Here is a 13,164-nt window from a genome sequence, read left to right on the forward strand (position 1 = left end):
TGTATACTGTAAAATGTTTCATTTACTTCTACATATTGTATACGTCTACATCTTGATATTTATCCCCAGTGAAATGTATATACTGCCATTTATACTGTAGTGTGCATGTTGTATTTGGGTTAGCTATTTTCTAGTCTTTCATCAATACGCTTTTGATAACAGGGCTGCTTCTAGCTGGATTTTTTGGTGGCCCATTCCCAAGTAATTAGTGACAATGACGTGTAACTCATGCAACATGGCTGTGTGTTTAACTTCTGCCCTCACTAACAAATGCACACATTTCGTCACACTACAATTTATGAAACAGCATGTTGGATAGACTAATCATGCTTTCTCATTCATGCCATGCCAAACTGGAATCTAGCATAAATATGCTCCAGTCTGATGTGCGATCAGTATAGGATAAAAATTGTACCACTCAGTTAACAGAACAGTTATGTAAATATGCTAGGCGATTGAAATATATTACATTTCTAGTTTCCAGCAGCAGTTATCATATGCCAAAGACTGTATATACATGAAAAAGATCAATAACAAAAACAAATCTTGTCTCAACATCCACAAAGAAGCTCTTACAGCCTACCACAACTAATCACACCACTACCTTATTGTGTAGTGGAACAGAGATTAAAGAGAAAGAGGCGCGTGGTATAAAGCAAATTGAATTATAAACACATACTATATAGGGAAAATGACATTTGTGACATGCACATTTTGAAATGGTAATGTGATTGGGTTGTTTTTTTTTTCTGGAGTGCTATTTAGTGCACCCTTCTCCCGGAAGTTACGCAGACAGAACCTCTTTTGTGTTTGTTTTTCCTGACAAACGCTCAAGGCTTCTGTCACTAGCGTGTTGATCTCCGCTACTGCGATACATTAGACCTCGTTGGCACATCCAAAAGGTTGAATACAGGTAATTAACATCAGTTTCGTAATATTTTCACACTGCTTGATTGTAGTAGAGCGCGCTGGACTAGTTTGTTGCTAACGTTACATAGACAGTCGGCACATCCTGGCAAAGTTTATTTTTAGCAGCAACTGTAGTTAGCTAGCGAGCTTGCGAACATTAACCACAATAGCGAGCCGTTAGCATGTCATCAAGCTAATGGTACCCGTCTAGCTAGCTACCTAGCTAGCATCATCAGGATTCAGACAGGTGATTTGATCTCGGCCATGAGCAGCTACTGTGAATGACCTTCTGATTTTTAACATTTGACTTAAGTATTATTAGATAGCTTTGTGAAGGTCAATAGCTAGGTTGAGCAAAGAACTAAGAAGTAAACGTTTTTAGCAAGATACTTAGAATGTTTATGGTTTTCTTAAAGTGCTGGTAGCTTAACAATTATTTATGGTCTCCTTGCTGTATAATCGCGTTAACTTGGTTCTATCTAGCTAACCTAGCTACGGCGGTAATAAACATTACTGTTAGCTAGCTACTTAGCTATTTTAGCCAGCTCACTCAATGTGTTAACGTTTCATCAGAAGCCAATGCGTTCTAACCGAGTAGGTACGATATTTCCGCTTGTATTTAACTTTAACGTATTAGTCGTTTTTAAAGTTGTTGGCTAACTAACTGATTCAGCCTCAAGGAGGTAGTGAGATCTTCCACACTAAACTAAAGCAGCAACAACAAAAAACAGTCCCTTATTATTGAACATTTATAAGTAAGCATGTAGCTAACCATGATATTCCTTTATTTTAATTGGACATCTGTTCTGTTGTAGCTCAGTACACAATGCTTTCTTAACAAAAATGTACAGGACATTGTGCAATTTTATGCAACTAAATTACAATGAAAATAGTACTGAAACAGTTCAACATGAAAAATAATGGGGGGGGTCATGTTATAAAAATGAAGTGACTCAAAACTTACACATTAGGCAAAACAGTTCAGGTCTGCAGAAGGGCAGTAATGTAAGAAATGTAAGGCTGTAACTTTCATCTTTGGTTATATCTTAAATTTTGTCTATAAAATTTCTAGATTCCTTTGATCAGAACTTCTCAGGGGTCATTTTTTTTCACCAAGAGGTATAAAAACAAGACGGGTGTCTAATTCCACAGTGATAACATTACCCAAGACTTCATAATCTTCTCCCTTCATTAAACATTCGACACACTGTCTAACTGCCTGGTTTCCATAAGCAAAACCACACGGCCCTATTATTAGAGACATTAGAGAGATAGATTGGATAGAATTCAGTTTGAATATATTTTTCACTAAAATGCTTGTGAAACAACTCTAGAAAAGCACACACTGACCCCAGATTATTAAAAACAGTTACATATGTTTTGCACAAAACCCCACCTTTTTACTGTTTGCGTGCTTACAAAGGAGAAATAAGTCAACAGGATGCCATTGCCTCGCTGAGCTTGAAGTAAACACGCAAGGTGATTTTCAGTGGCAAGGAAGAAACAGTTCCCTAAGGTTTCAACAGCTTAATTAAGACAAACTTCACATGCAGGCACAGGGAACAGTGAGACCTTTATCACAATATCTGCTTTGGGAATATGATAAATTATCTCTTAACGCCAAACAACAGACAACCTTTCTAACAATGGAAACTAAATGTTGTAGATATGTTGCCAAGAAACATGTAGTGTTACAAACACTTTGTAGATATTTTAAAGATCATTTTAGTGTGAGTCAATGTTATAATGTTAGCTACACCATGCAAGAAAATTAATCTAAGATAGATACCTAGCTTTACCAATTCAGCTGTATGTAAAATATATTTTAAACATCTTGCACTAATGCTTGGAACATTAGGCGTTTGATTACATCTGTGTCTGCGATTTTGAAAGTGTTTTTATCTTCCCTGTTATATCTACTATAATGCCCCATGTTGTGCAGTTTACCAAAGAGTTTTGGGGTCAGCACATGTCATGAATTACTTTCAGGTGAACAAGATATGTCATACCCTTTTAACCCACTGGTCCCTTTCTGCTTCGTGGGAGGTTGTAACCAGAACAGCACACTGTCTCTCTTTTCTCTGACAACCGACCCTCTCTAGTGAATCCTTTCTATTTGTTAGGTCCTACTCTCTGACCAGTCTGTTAAATCAGGGGGGAATCTGGATATGGTGAAGACTTGAGTTTGAAGATAAAACACCTGACAGTACATTAATCCTGTCTAAAAGAATACAAAGTTTAGGTTAGGTTATTTTATTCAACTGCAATTTAGTATTTCAGGTTCTTTCATTTTTAAATCCTTCCAATACAGCTATGGGAGAAGACAGTAGGCTATTCCAAGATTTATCAATTTGGTGGTTTCACACAAATACTACAATATATTGATGGAAATTGGAATATGGAATAGAAAACAACTTGTAGCCTAACACAAATAAATAAGATTCACAGCTACATAAAGAAAAAAAAGGTAAAGTAGCTTGTTGAGTTTGGAGCTGCATTCAAAATAGTACGTTCTCTAATTTTTAACCTTATTTTTCCTTTTTTGTAATTCTGTGTGTGCATGTAAAATTAACTTCATGAGGCAATCATTCACATTATCAGATACTTTTGCATTTGATGCACTGCAAGGCTGCTTGTTTACTAAACATGGGAGGCAAGACCTCTCCCAGGGTAGCTTGTTTTTCGCCTTCCCAGCGCTAACTACTCTCTTGTGTGACTGTTCCATGCTATTACCGTCAAAGTAATAAAGTATTTGAAGGTATATTAGGTCTACGTATACAATTCTGAGATTACTTTTTGTTACGGAGTAGCTACAATAATAAAACCTAGACAGTCAGATCCAGTGCAACTGTAAGTAGCTAGTTAGCTAGCGTTAACCTAATGAACCAGGATAGATAGGTTAGCTAACGTTAGACGGTGTAAAGCCAAACACGCCATCAGTGCTGAGTGTATTTGCCTTAGCTAGCGAGCTAACTACACAGCGGCAAAAGTCATTTGCTGGCTGTAGTGTTTGTAAGTAACACAGTAGCATTTACAATGTAATATTTAAAATTATATCTTGGCTACAAAACACAGCCAGGATCCCCGTTTCGTTGATTTGGTTGGGCTGCCAAGACAACAAAATAGTCCGCTGATGCTTTCGTTAAAGCTACAGTACTCCATCTCATGTCAGTGTCTATTTAGCTGCTATTTTTTTATTAGTTTCTGATAGGATCTTTAGACTACGTCCGATGCTTTTCTTTTGTTTTCGATGCTTTTGAAATTATCTTAAATTACCAGTTCTCTTCTTTTCTATAAGTATGTTTTACATCAAATTCGGAAACGTACAGCCTTGGTGGAAAAAAAACAACAACTATCGATTATATTTTTGACGAAGATGCTACCTATGAAACTACATTCACAACGGAGCTAGTTATGTAATGTAATGCAATAAATGTAGACCTGTTTTATATAGTCCATGCAACAAAGTTACACAGAATCCTACAATTAGTCTACCTTAAGCAAATCCAAACATTGCTGTGAAAAATCACTTCAGGGATATATTAAATACGTGCCACCACCTATGGTAGACATTTGACGGTTAATAACGCCTAATAAAAATAAACATGTTTTCTTCCAGTAAATTTACATTTACGGCATTTAGCAGACGCTCTTATCCAGAGCGACTTACAAAAGTGCTTTGTCATTTTCTCATAGAATACGTCCTAGTATTCCCAGTACAGTAGGTTAGAGTCCAATATACCAATGATCTAGACTACTGTAGAAATACAGGGATCACTGTAGTAGGAAATCAAGAAACGTGTGTTGGAGCCTTTCGTGAAAAAAAACATATAGCTAGGTAGAAGCATGATGCAAAGTTGACTTTGGTATTGACACCAAGAGTTATATATGCAACCAGGTAACTCGGGTTTACTCCTTTGTGCTCTATTGGCCTGTTGTTTCCATTAGGAATTACTTGACGTTTTTGTTGTAGGGTGCTATTCTCTGCTTATCCACTAGAGGGCAATAAAACGCATTTATTCTGAATGAGCCACACTTGACCAATTCGTCAACTAAATGAAATGTGGGTCATGCAAATTTCGCACGTCTGCCTTTCTTGACTTTACACTGGGCGTTTCTGAAATGGCTGTCAAACACAATAGACTTCCTCCGCAACTAGTATTTAATAAGTTATTAAGAGCATGCAGCAGATAGAAGATTTCAGTAAATAGAGGATATTGGTAAAATAAAACCTAAATAAGAGAAAAAAGGAATAGACCAGTGCCAAACCCCAAAAGCCTGTTTTATTTAGCAATCAGAGTAGTTAGAATTTTTTAGGTGCTTTTGTCAAATGCTTGGTTTTAGAGTTAAAGAGTTAATTAATAATTATGCCCTGTGGAAGTTTGTGAGAAGCAGTTTATTTGGGCCTTTCTGAAACTATAAAATCAAGCATTGTACAAGAACCACCTATACCTCAGTTGAATTTCTATCAGTTTACATACTCTCTCTCAGACATATCAAACATCATTTCAAACTGGACTTCCATCGCTAAGCCCAGATCTTTCTCAGGACCAAATCAGTTACATCTACCACTCAATCACTTAGAAGCATATCTTTCAGAAATTAAACTCTGGATGAAACACAACTTTCTTATGTTAAATAGCAACAAGACCGAGCTTATCATAGGCTCAAAATCAATCCTGAGTAAAACTGGTTCTTTCACTCTAACCACTGATGATATAGCTATGTCCCCTTCCCCTGGTTAGAAACCTGGGTGTTATCCTCAGTGCAATTCTTTCATTTGTACATTGTACATTGTGTATATAATCATAATATACATATATTGTACATACATTGTTAATATATTTTGTACATACATAGAAAATATATATTTATCTGTATATATATTTTTTTTCTCTATGCACCCCTGGTTCTCTTCCTCAGTTTGGACAGAGCACTCTCCACCATTTCACTGCGTGTTATACTGTGTATGACTATGTATGTGACGAATAAACCGAACTTGAACTTGAACTTGGCACCCATGTTCATGCTACTGTTAAGATGTACTTCTTTCACCTGTAATATTACTAAAATCCAAAATCCGTCTGCTAATAAATCTCTCATTCATGCTTTCATCTCTAGCCTCTCAGACTACTGAAACACTGTCCTTGCAGGCATTAGCCCTTCTCTCCTTCACAAGCTTCAGATGGGTCAGAAATCTGCTGCCTGTCTTCTCATTCAATCCCAGGTACACCAGCACATTACACCCATCCTCCAGGATTTTCACTGGCTTCCTGTTAAGTACCACATTCATTTCAAATCTTCCTTTTCAAATACAAAGCTCTCCATCGTCCAACACCTAAACTATCTGATCTTCTTGACTACAAACCCAATCGCTCTATCAGATCTTCTTCTGCCGGGCTCCTTACTGTTCTACACCCAACCTTCATAGCTTTGTTGATCAGGCATTATTATTATTATTATTATTATTATTATTATTATTTTAACATCATCATCATTACCATCACCATTGGAGCATTACCTTATGTCTTAGCAGTGTCTCAAGAAAGCAGAGATGCTTAAACGCATGCAGAGGAATAAGGATAAAAGGCACAAATAAAGTGAAAACCAGAAACAGACTTAGTTCATTATTTCCATTTACTCAGAAATAATGAAATAAGAAATAATGTACAATTGTACTGATTGCAATCCCACAGTTGTTTACCAACAATTATGTACATACTGTACTTTATACTGGTGTGATTCCTTCATTCACACTGTATTTGGGCAGAGAGCTAATGAAACATAATAAAGTGAGGAACACTAGCAAACACTGAGTCAAGTATAAAAAAAAAATGGTATGTTAAAAAAAATTCCTAGTTATGATTTCACTTTATTTTTTTATGGTTGATGCATCTTCATAAGTGCATTACTGACAAGCTTTAGTCAGAGAGGACATAAATATCTTGGTGACTTTGTCCAAGTCTTGGTGTGTTTCATAGAGAAAGCTTTGTTTTCAACATGGCTACATGTTGGCTACTATACTGAAAAAGCTTACAATGCCTCCAGAATACATGGCTCCAGTATTCATTTGAATGTTATAGCAAAGGGGATATTAAATTAGAGAAAATGTATAACTGAATATTACTGTTTTGGATTATATAATTATTTAACGTTTGAACCCTGAATACAACATAAATTATACAGCAGTTACAAAAAAAGTCAAATGGGCTAGTTGATGTCCTGTGGAGACAAGAGCTGAATAAACATGAATTAAGTGATCATTTCCTGAAGTCATCCAGCACTACTTACTTGCATGCATTGCTCCTCCCTTACAAACACAGAGCTGAAAGGCAAAATCTGGATGTAAAAACCTGTTTCTGGTGCCTGTATAAAATGTTTGGGAAATGTGTGTGCGTTTGCATGGCCTTAATTTTGCCTATTAGAAATGCTACACTATAATGGCCTATAATGCTATTAATCAATGTCAGACTATATAAATGTATTGTTCCATTAGTGCAATTCTTAAGCAATGTCATAACTATAAATACTTCATTGTATGTAGTAGGCAAATGAATAAATGAAGTACATCATTGGTGAGTAGTTATTGTGGAAACCAAATTTGTATTTTTATGTGATTAATGAGCAGCCCTTTTATTTATATATATATATATATATATATATATATATATATATATATATATAATTGTATAGTGTGCATTGTCTTTAACATTCCTAACATATCCTCATTAAAACTGCATTTTGAAGTTAGTATCAAATAAATGCTTGAAATTAACTACTATTAATGTATATTGTACACATTCAAAGTTACTCTTAAGTGTGTTCTGATAAATAAAAAATCATGATGACTATAAATAATATTTTATAATGAGATGATGCACCATCATGATTGCACACTTTGGATAGCAGAGTGGTGCAAAGAATACTGTTTTTCATATTTGTATGATACCTGTGGACTAGTTAGAAAGAACTACTTTGATCACTGAGTAAAGAATTATTTAAAAATGTCTTGTACACCACATATCTGTTTGCCACTATAAATGATTTAATTCCATATTCTAGCCTCCCCCTCTTGTCCCAGTGGAGTTATAATGTTTCATAATAAGTTACAATGGGAGCAGACTCTGACAACAGCACACTCTGAGCATGTATACATCTACAAGATCCTGATTACTGGTAAAAATCAGTTTGTCAATAAGTGAACTGAAGTGTTCACATGCACAATAATAATAATGTGATTATGTAAAAAAGGACAAAAAAGCATATGAAAAACAAACAAACAAACAAATTGCTATATGGGATCAGTGAAATCGGGGGAATTCTCTACAATGGACCTGATCTTAAAACCTTGTCCTCTTTGCCCGGCTGCAGAACAAGAGAGCCCATATTCCACTTACACTGACATAAAAAAAAAAAAATAGAAATCTGATAAAGCTGTTCATTTGCCCAGATTAATTAATTAATTAATCTGGGTTTTGCTTTGTGCGATGTAGAGCCGAACACTGATAAACGTTTACGTGACATTTTACATAGGAGTCTTATTTCCCTTTGCAGGGGTAAATGCACTCAGTGGCATTTGCAGTAAAGCACTGAATTACATTCAAAATAGACATGATTTATAGAAGCAAGCATTTCAGTTTGCTCAGAAAGTCCCCTGGATCCAGTCAAATGTTGTGCTCCAGCGGAGTACCAGGACAGAAGTGATCTTTGTCTAGTCTCTCACTCATCTGTGTGTCGATCGGAGGAGCCTCCTTACAGCAGAAGTATTGCTTCCAGAGCCGCTGGAACGCCGTGCGGAACTTCTTGATGCGGAATGCATACACGATGGGGTTGACGGCGGAGTTGCCGTGGGTGAGCAGGATGGCGATGTAGAGAAGGAACATGGGCTTCTCGCAACCAGGGCTGAAGAGTGTGATGCAGTTCAGGATGTGCAGTGGGAGCCAGCTGGCGGCAAACAACACAAGCACAAGCGCAAGCGACTTGGCTAGCTTCAGCTCCTTGTTGTAGTACTTGCTGGGGTCGCCATGGCCCACACCGACCTTCTTGTTCAGTTGCTTGTGTGATGGAAAATATTATTTGATCATGTATTATCACGTGATTCATATGTAATGATTCATATATAATCATGTTAATCCTTTCCATCATATAATCCTATATGAATGGTTTAGTCTGCAACTGACTATAAAAGACAACTCCCAGTACACAGTTAACATGTAAAATGAAAAGTTATTTACTGATCTAACTTAAGCTAAATAGCAACTAAATCTTTTGAACATACAGTATTCTATTTATTATGCACATATGGTAATTCTATCCTGACTCATGAAAATGTGGAATTCTGAATTGTGTAACGTTTGTAAGAAATTGTAGTGACTTTGCTATATCCTCTTCCTCAGAGCTGTTCACAACGGAAGCATCTCACCTGCGGACTCTCGGGGTTCTCGATCAGGTGTTCTTCCAGAAGAGGAGGAACCTTTTGACCGTAGAAGAACTTTCCGGTATCTTCCCCAACCTGCCCCAGGTCTACAGTCTTCATGGTCAGTCTCTCTGTGTGCGAGCGTATGTGTGTGCGTGCAAATCCGCTCCATTTGTCTTAGTGTGTTTTCAAACCTACATTTCTGAAGCCTACTTGGTGTCTAAATCATAATCAAGATTAAAGAAGTGTAAAACCCACCCAAACTGGGAATTTAATGACAGAACAATATCAGCTATCGGCACCATGCCATTACTGTGAGCAGGTATGGACTGGAGGCTGTACATGTTGTTTCTGCGGTGGCCTTCATGACACAAGTAGAGTTTTGTTGCCCACTGACACAACTTTCTAACAAACCACATACACACTGGCTCGCTTAAACAGATTCTGTTTTGTGGCGTTGCATTTGTGTTTCAGTGAATCTATGTGAGTCCATGAAGAGGCTGAGGGACTCTTCTATAGTTCAAGGCATCGGAGACATCATGGTGTCTAGAGTGAGCTGGCTAGTGTTACTCCCTTTCTAGTTCACATCATCTTTTGGTGCTGTCTAAAATGAAGGGGTTGTTCTGTGTAGTGTGGGATATACTTGTTGCTTTACTTGATATGTCAGTAGCTCATGTGTTTGTGTGTGTGCGTGTTAGTTTGAAGACGCTGCAGGAGAGGAGTTCCAGGAGCAGGTGTCTCACCTGTGCAGTCAGCAGAGTCAGGCACTGGAGCTCATTAAAAATAAACGCAAAGACCCACGTTTCACGCACCTTATACAGGTAACACTTTTTAGAGGTATAAAGCCTTTGGACAAACCTACAAACACTAGAGCTTCTGCCATATTTGTTAGTGGGCTGGGTTGTGAATTGGTTGACCCATATTTTGAATTGGAGACTATCCAGTCTTTTATATTTGACTTTTATTGCAGCACATAACTTCTAGTGATGCTGTTTTAGGTATAAATTGGTGTTGCAGTCAACAGAATCCACATTTGGACTTAGATGTCCTTGGCTCATTCGTGTGTGTGTGTGTGTGTGTGTTAGGAATGTGAAGCCAGCCCTCACTGCCGCCGACTACAATTAAAGGACCTTCTAGTGTCTGAGATGCAGAGACTCACCAAATACCCCTTGCTGCTGGATAACATCATCAGACACAGAAGGCATGTATAGAAACCCTCACATACAATGTATTGAACCATGAAAACACTTCAGTATACACACACATACCAGCTTACCAAGGAGGCAAGCACACACACCCTTTCTCCTGGATTAACACTAGTATGTGCCCCCACAACAGCTGGTTCTCCAGACCTGCAGCCATTGCTGAGGGCACAGGCGTGCTGCCGTGGGATACTACGAGCTGTCAATGAGGTCGTCAGGGAGACGGAGCACCGGCGACTGCTCAGCCGTTATCAGCGCAGGGTAGACTTGTCCCCTCTGGAGAGGCAGGCCAGTCCTGTCGCTGCTCAGTTCAAGGTACGGCCTTACTATGTATCCACCATCTGCCTTCCAAACAGCTTCTCTGGTCTTGGAGCACCTGATCCAGAGTATGAATTATTAACTATATTCTTTTTCTATGTAGAATCTGGACCTGACCACTAAGAAAATGATCCACGAAGGACCGTTGACTTGGAAAGTTAGTAAAGATAAAGCTATCGGTAAGAGATCATCACAGCTGAACAAATCACTGTTAACTCTGGGGAATGCAGCTATTGAGAGCATGGTGCTATGCTGACTTGGAGTTATTTGGTTCCCTGCTACCTCACACATGACATGGTCTGAATAACTGTGTGTGTGTGTGTGTGTGTGTGTGTGTGTGTGTACACCTGCATCTGCCTGTATGTTCATACGTGTGTATACACATGTTTCAAGGACTTTTAATGTGAATGGATGCTTTCAGTGATCTGTGTGCAAGCTTGCATACATTTTTGTTTTTCCTCTTGCAAATGATTACTTGACAGGTCCATTCTCACTCTGTGTGTGTGTGTGTGTGTGTGTGTGTGTGTGTGTGTGTGTGTGTGTGTGTGTGTGTGTGTGTGTGTGTGTGTGTGTGTGTGTGTGTGTGTGTGTGTGTGTGTGTGTGTGTGTGTGTGTGTGTGTGTGTGTGTGTGTGTGTGTTCCAGACATTCATGCTCTGCTTCTCTCAGACATGTTGGTGCTACTCCAAAGGGGTTCAGGTGACCGTTTGATCTTGCGATGTCCAGTGCGCTCACTGGGTGGGGTTTGGGGTAGGAACACGGACCTCAAAACCCCCTTTTGCCCCGTTGTTCGCTTGGATTCATCTCTTGTCAGATCTGTGGCTACAGGTATATTTGTAGTTATTCTTACAGCTATGAATAGCCAGAATAGATGAATGGGTCTGGAATAACTATGTCTTTATTTTATTTTTAAAAAATTAAGAAGCCAGTTAGAAATTGCATTTGGGTTAGTTTGAATACATTGTTTGACAACCTGCTCTTCTCTATCAGATAACAAGGCCTTGTATGTGATCAGTACATCAGAGAGACAGATATACGAGCTGGTGGCTGGGACTTCCTCTGAGAAAAACACGTGAGTTTGTTTTTTTGTCTCTCTCTGACCCACCGTCTTCTCATCAAGGTCAACCAGTCAGCACTGCTCTGTCTGTTTTGTGATAACATTTATGGTGTCAGGCCATTTATGTTCAGATGATTTTAACAACATTGTGCTGTTGTAGAAATTGGGACCTGATGGCTTTAGCGATGTTTCCACAGATGGAAGAACCTGTTAGAAAAGACCATCTCCTCGGCCTCTGGAGGCAGTGAAGCCACCAAGCAAGGATCAACAGCTATCCCAACTGACCAATCAGAAGCCTACATGCATACTGGTGGGCAGGGTTATGTGGGAGGACGAGCTAAAATGGCTGATGCTGCTCTTCAAGATGGTAAGAATTTGTTACACTCCGTTACACAGTCATTGTTGCACTATGATAGTTAAACAGTATATTTCTGGTGGTGGTGGTGGTGGTGGTGTTTTTATAAATAGAATTTTAGCAGGCTCAGATATTTACCAACTTTTTTGCACCCTTTGTGTTCTGCCAGTCAGGACACTAAGACTGTTGATCCTTGGATCCTTGGATCCTTTAGAGGCTGCCAGTCAGAAGCAGAAAGTGACATCATTGTCCTCACAGCAAGAAGGGCAGGAGATGCCTTGCCAGTCACCAAAAGGCCGTTCACACCTGGAGATGCTGAGGCATGAAACGAGGCCCTGCCAATCACGAGCAAGCATACGGCAGCGCATGATAAAAAATGTGGATGGAATCTTTCAATCAATGAAGGGGCTGATGAAAAACCTGCATCAGCTTAGGGTAAAGTGGATATATTACTCACGCTCTCTCAAACACACACACACACACACACACACACACACACACACACACACACACACACACACACACTATCATTGCAGCTAGCTAGCACTTTCATGTTATGTTTTAAAAGAATGGCTTTGTGCACTTGTGAGATCCTGGTTAACTCCTTGTTTTCATTTTCATAGGAGATTGAAGCAGACCACTGTAGACTGCTCACAATGGTGAGAAAAAAGTCACCTGTCAGTCAGTTCAGATGACACCATCCATGGGTCTTCCTCCATTATCAGGACACCATCTATTTATCTTGGGTCGAGCGATGGTAAGTGTGTCAAAGAAGCCATTTATAAATACTGGGGCTAAACCTGTTTAATGCTGTACCACAATTCTTTTTGATTGTACCAAACAAAAAGATCTAGTCTGGAATCACTAGAATAATTTGGGGTTGAGTTTAAATGGAGCACACAGTTGAA

This window comes from Electrophorus electricus, unplaced genomic scaffold (assembly GCF_041902795.1).
Source record: "Electrophorus electricus isolate QZ-2024a unplaced genomic scaffold, ASM4190279v1 Scaffold27, whole genome shotgun sequence".
Taxonomy (NCBI): Eukaryota; Metazoa; Chordata; class Actinopteri; order Gymnotiformes; family Gymnotidae; genus Electrophorus; species Electrophorus electricus.